Genomic DNA, 6,952 nt, shown 5'->3' with positions numbered 1-6,952 from the left:
GAATATACTATAATTTATTTATCTCTTCTTTTGTTAATGGTTATTTGGCTTGTTTCCAATTGGGGGCTATTTCAATCAATCCTGCTATAACTATTCTTGTACGTGTTTCCTGGTGAACATAAGCATGTGCTTCTTTAGGGTACATCCTTATGAGAGGAATTTCTGGGTCATAGGACATGCAAATCTACATCTTTAATGGGTAATGTCGAACAGTTTTCTGGAATGGTTGAATCAGTTTACCTCCATCCACTTCAACTGCAGTATATGAAAGTTGCTATTGCTCTACACCTTTGCCAACATTTCTTACAGTTACAATTTAAATTTTATACAATATATCTTTGTATACCTCATTGTGGTTTTAGTTTGCACGATCTTGACTATGTACTGATGAGTCTGAATTCCTTTACATATGTTTATTGGCTATTTAGACTCCTCTTTGTGAATTATCTATTCAAGTGTTTTTCATTTTTCTATTGGGGTGTCTGGTTTTTTCCTTATTTAATTATAGAAGTTCTTTTTTATATTTCGATGTAAGCCCTTTGTCTGTTAAGTGTGTTGTGTTTTCTCCTCTCTGTGACTTTCTTTTTCCTTCTCTTATGTGTCTTAATGTGTCTTCTGACACATGTAGTAAAATTTAGCATCTTTTTTCTTTTGCCTTATTTTAAAATATTTTCCTTATCTCATGAGCAAAAAGATATTCTCCTAGATTAACTGCAAAAGCTTTATTGTTTTGCATTTGACGCTGAAATTTACTTTCTACCGAAAATTAACTTTTGTCACATCATTGATTATTGGTTCGATGTCTTTCTTTCTTTCTCTTTTTTTCTTTCTTTCTTTCTTTCTTTCTTTCTTTCTTTCTTTCTTTCTTTCTTTCTTTCTTTCTTTCTTCCTTTCTTTCTTTCTTTCTAATTTTTTTGGGTTTTTTGTTTGTTTTGTTTTGGGGGATAGTTGTTGAATTATCAGATCCATAAACGTTTATTAAGTTGCCTTTATTTTCTTTCATTAAGTTTTATAGTTTTCTTCACAAAGGACTTGCACCTTTTTTTTTTTAGATTTATACCTAGGTACAGGACTTCTTATGCTATTTTGAATAGTATCTTTCATTTCCTTTTCTAAGTATTGGTTGCTGGTCTATAGAAATGTAATTCATTTTTATATTAATTTTGTATCCACTGTTCAATTTGGTCATAAATTTGAATAATGTATTCACAATTCTTTTGGATTTTATATGTCAGAATCATATCGTCTTTATATAATGACAGCTTTTTCTTCCTTTCCAATCCTTACAATTCTTACTTCTTTTTCTTATGTAACTGATTGGACTGAGACTTAGCTAAAACTCTAAGTGGAAATAATAATAGTGGCTATCCTTATGTTTTTCCTGATTGTCTCATTTGTAACCATGAGATTTTAATTTATGGAGGTGACAAAGTGATGATATGGAGAGGTTAATGCCATTGAAAGAATGGCATTACTTATATTTCCTGAGAGAAAGGGCCACACCACATCACACAGGATCTCATGAGGACCATGTTAGAGAGAAGGCAGACTAGAAGGAAGGGAAAAGACTAAGCCCAGGGCCCTTTCTGGAGTGTTCATGGGAAATGCAGGGCAGAGGAAACAGTTTAGGATTAGCTAATTTGAATAATAAATGTTGGGCTTTGTGCTAGGTAGTCTCTAGCTGCCTGGCTCCTGACACTGGGATGATTTAAGCCAGAGGAAATATTGGCTTAGTGTGTGAGAGTTAAATAAAGCAGGTGATTGACTTGCACTTAAGAGGCATGCTCCCAAGTAAGTTATTTACTCATTCTAGGAATTATCTAGCCCTGGGAGGCCAGCCCGTCTTCAGCTAGCAAGATTTTTAAGATGTCAAAACATCATAAGATATAGAAAATTAAAAACGTGATTAATATACTGATCTCAAAGAAACTTCCAATGTTCCATTAGTTCTCTGTTTTGTGTTTTGTTTTCAGATGTCCCTTATCTTTAAAAAGTTCTTTTCTAATCCTAGTTTGCCAGCACTATCTTTTCCAAAATATGAACAGGTGTTAAATTTTATCAACTGAGATTATATGACTTTCTTCATATAATCTGTCAAAATAAATATTTACATTCTTTGAACTTTTAATATTAAGATATATTTTTATTTCCTAAAATAAACCCAGTTTGGTCATGATGTATTTTTTTTATATGTTGTTGGATTTGGTTTGCTAACATTTTGTTAGAAGTTTTGCAACTATATTCATAAGTGAAATTAGTCTGTATTTTTCCCTTTTTTGTGTATGCAGTCTCTAGTAAATATTAGTACAAGATTATGCTGCCTCCTGAAATTAGCTGAAAAGTTTACCTTTTCCTATTATACCAAGAAAAAGTCCATAGAATGTTAACATTTTTTCCCTTTGTTTGGTATAACTCTCCAGTTAAGCCGATCAGGCCTTTGCAGAAAGAGCTTTATTTAAGGGCTTTATTTCCTTCATAGTTATAGAGGTATTTAGGTTTTCTACGTTTTCTTATGTCAGTTTTGGTATTTGCTATTTTTTTTAGGAGTATGAATATTTCATTTAAATTTTCAATTTTTTGGTATAAGATTGTTTATATTATCCTCTTATAATTGTTTATATATTAATTATTGATTATTTGTTCCTCCTCTCTTTTTTTCTTGGTAAGTCCCACCAGAAGTTAATCAATTTTATTAGTCTTTTCAAATAACTATATTTTGGCTTTGTTAACCTTTTTTATTGAATGTTTGTTTTCTGTTTCATTAGTTCATGTTCTCATCTGCTTTATTTCCTGACTTCTAATTTATGTGGATTCATTTGTCAAACTTCTTGAGATTGTTATATGGCTAAGTAGTCCTTAGCTTTTTTTTCCTTCTTAATATATACATTTAAAGCAATACATTTTCTACTAAGTACTGGACTAACCCTATCTTAAGAGATTAATTTGTAGCATTTCCTGTATTTCATAGGTAAAAATATTTTCTAATTTCTGTTGTCATTTCTTCTTAGACCTATGGGTTATTTAGATGTATATTGATTAAATTCTAAATATATGGGGATTTTTATGTTTTTGTTGTTGATTTCTAGCATTAATACACTGGTAGAGAACATATTCTATATGATTTCAGTTCTTTTAAATTTGTTATGACTTTATTTACAACTCAATTTTTGTAAATATTCTGCATGACTCTGTCAAGTGCAATGTGCAGCTATTGTGAAATACTCTTTATATGTCTATTTGGTCAAATGTGTGAAGCATATTTTTCAAATCATTTATATACATACTGATATTTTTTTTTGTCTCCTTGCATTATCAATGACTGAAAAAGATATATTGAAATCTTCCTTATAATGTAGGAAGATGCAAGAGAATTAAAAATGTTAAATCAAGCTACATTCAGAGATTGCAATATGCTGATCAGCCCTGCAGCCAGGCCAGGAGGACACCTGCACAGCAAAGGAAGATTTCTGCTGAGATTGCTAACAACCCATTTCCCCCACACCTGTGAAGGGGAAACAGGAAAAACAAGAGTCTAAGTGGCTGCTCTACACAAAATAAAATCATTCATTCCCTATGGCTAAAACCATGGGGAACCTATGGATTAAAGGCTGGGAACTACCAGCAGGCCTTTCACACTACATATTCTTATCTTTTCACTGACTCTTTCCCTTCCTCACTATATGTCCATATCAAAGGAAATGGGTTAACAAAGTCTTTTAAACTATAACTCACAGGAACTAAAGAATGATATATAAACTGAATTCCCGGAGCACTCAGTGTCTCTCTCACTGTCCTAGTTAGTCTCTCTTAGTTCCTCTCACTGTCCGCTTCTGAGAAGAGACCGCACTCTATCTGTGGAGTGTTACCCTTTTCTAATAAACTTTCCTTTTGACTCTAACTTTGGCGTGTATGTTGAATTCTTTCTACACTCTCTGCCAAAGGGCCCTCTTCTCTCGGTGCAGGGCTTGGTCTCTCCCACAACTCAGGGAAACTTGCCCTGTCCTGCATCACCTATGTTGGTAAATTTGTTTCTCCTTATAGTTCTGAATGTGTTTTCTCTATGTATGTTGCTGTTGTAATATTAAAAGCATGTAAATATAGAATTACCGTATCTCCCTGGTAAGTTTAACCTATTATGATTATGAAGTAAAGCCCTTTGACTCTAGTAATGCTTTTTTCTTAAGTTCTGTTTTGTCTAATACTAATCTGCTATTCCAGTTTTAAAATAAATCAAGCAGGGGAGTAATATTTTACTTTCTGCCTTTCTGTATCCTTATTATCTTTTTCGTTTAGGTATATTGCTTGAAAAATATATGTACGTATATATCTTTAATTTTTTAACTAAAACATTTAGTCCATTTATATTTAATGTAATTACTATTGTCTTTGGGGTTATATTTACCATCTACTGTGTGCTTTCTATTTGTCTACCAGCTCTATGTTCTTATTTCTTTCTCTCCCCTTTCTTTATTGTGTAGTGAATTTTGGTGTTTGTCATTTCCCTATTAGTTTGAATGATATAACATTCTTTTAGATTTTTATATTTAGACACTTTTTAGATTTTTTTTAGTAATTACCTTGAATTTACAAAATAGATTAAACTTACAAAATCTAATGTAAATTGAAAAATTATTTGTAGAAATAATATAAGGCCAACAGTAGGGTTATAATCTTCCAGGTGTTACTTTATTTGCTTCATTCACTGTCACCTGGAGGCAGTAACAGTCAGGTCACCTTGCTTGGGATTTTCTGTGCTCCTCATATGACTGGAAAACTGTAGACCAAACAAGATCTGATTTACTTCTGCTTCATGTTCCTAGTCCAAGGAATAGGGAGACTGTTATTTATCAGGACGCACACCCTTTTGTATGCCCTGGATTCCAATTCCGATACCCCCTACCCCCATACCCTCTTGCTCAGCTCAGCCTCAGGGCTGCCTCCTCTGAATCAGCAGCAAAAGTGATCAAATGATATATCCACATTCTGAGCTCCTATCTTCTGCCAGATCTCAGTCTAGTAATAGTTCACTATGTTTGCCCTTTGATGCTGTCACATAGTGATTCGTAATAACTATATATTTACGTTCCCATTTCTGGCACATAGCTCCTAAAACTCTTGGAATTTCCTAAATGATGAGAGCAGGAAAGGTGTCCATTGTTATGTTAATGAGGCGGCTTTTGGACTGCACCTAAGGATGGGAGCTGGTTGCCAAAGGAACTAACCACATGTTTAGAGAGTTGAAACTTTCAGTCCCACCCACCCTTAACCTCCGGGGAGGGGAGTGGGGCTGAAGGTTGAGTTAATTGCTCATTTCCATTGATTTAATCAATCAATCAAAATTACACGTATGACTGAAGAAGCCTCCATAAAACCCCGGGTTGCTTCTGGGTTGATGAACAGAGGGAGGTGCTGGGAGAATGGTGTGCCTGGAGAGAACGTGGAGGCCCCATGCCCTTTCCCATACCTTGCCTTGTGCATCTCTTCTGATGTAAGACAGGGCAAGTTTTCCCGAGTCTCACTACACTGAGAGAGAAAGGGTCCTTGACTGAGCTCAGGAAAGAATTCAAATGTATGCCCGAGTTAGAGTCAAAAGGAAAGTTTATTAGAGAAGGGGTAAGCTCCGTAGACAAGGAGTGGTCTCTCTGAGGCAAAGTAAGAGAGCCTGAGAGACTCAGAGGGAGACAGAAAAACAGACAATGAGAGGGACCCCAAGTGTGTGGGGAATTCAGTTTATATATCATTCTTAGTTTATAGAAATTACAGTATAAAGACTTTGTTTACCTATTTTCCTTTGATGATAAGGGCATACAGTGTGAAAGATAAGAATATGTACTGTGAAAGGCCTGCCGGCAATTCCCAACCTTTGATCCATATAGGTTCCCTAGGTTTTGGCCATGGGGAAGGAATGATTTTATCTTGTGTAGGGCCCGACTTAAAGACTCTGTTTTCCTATTTTCCCTTAAGGGTATAGGTTAATGGTTTGTTAGTAATCTCAGCAGAAATCTTACTTTATTCTACAAGTTTCCTCATGGTCTGGCCATAGGGCCGCGTCAGCATATTGCAGTATCTGAATATAGCTTGATTTAATTTTTAGTTCTCTTGCCTCCTCCCATTACTTACAACTGGCTGTTCCTGAGTTATATATTTTTATGATAAACCAGTAATCTAGTAAGTAAAATATTTCTCTGAGTTCTGTGAGCTGCTCTAGTAAATTAATCAAACCCAAAGTGAAGGTCCTTGGACCTCTAATCTGTAACCTGTCAGAAGCACAGAACCTAGACTTGTGATTTGCATCTGAATTGAAGGTTGTGGGGTTGGGGTGGAGGGACAGTCTTTTAGGACTAAGCCCTTAACCTATGAGATCTGACACTGTCTCCAGGTAGAGAGTCAGAATTAAGTTGAATTGTCAGACATCCAGGGGGTGTCACAGAATTCCTCGGTGGTGTGGGAACCCCACCGCCAGCACCACCACCAAGAATTAGTATTGCTGACCAGAATCTTTAGATGCTTTTTAGAAAAAAATTTAATATATTCCATTCAACTCTTTCACTCCAATGCCTTAGACATTACCACTTGTTCCTGCCCCTGAGGTTCCTGAAGCTCCTTCTAACCTGATTACCCATTTAACCAGTACTTATTGAGAGCCTACTATGTGCCTGGCCTTGTTCTACGCTCTGGAAATTCAGCGGCAAAGCCTTACTCTCAGAGTTGACATTCAGTTGGAGAAAGAGATGATAAAGAAGTAAACATGTCTGAGTAGAATGAAGGAGTGAATGATACAAAATCCTAGGGAAGAGATTTTTTGACAAGCAAACAAAGCAAGTTCAAAGGTCCTGAGGCAGGAGAATGATTGGTGTGTGGTATAACAGCAGGGAGAGCAGACTGGTTAGATGAGGGTAGGAGAGATGAGGTCAGAGTAGCTAAGGCCAGATGGTGTAGGGCCTGGTAGGGT

This window comes from Pteropus vampyrus, unplaced genomic scaffold (assembly GCF_000151845.1).
Source record: "Pteropus vampyrus isolate Shadow unplaced genomic scaffold, Pvam_2.0 Scaffold14, whole genome shotgun sequence".
In the NCBI taxonomy this organism is placed as follows: Eukaryota; Metazoa; Chordata; class Mammalia; order Chiroptera; family Pteropodidae; genus Pteropus; species Pteropus vampyrus.
This window is presented reverse-complemented; position numbering follows the sequence as displayed.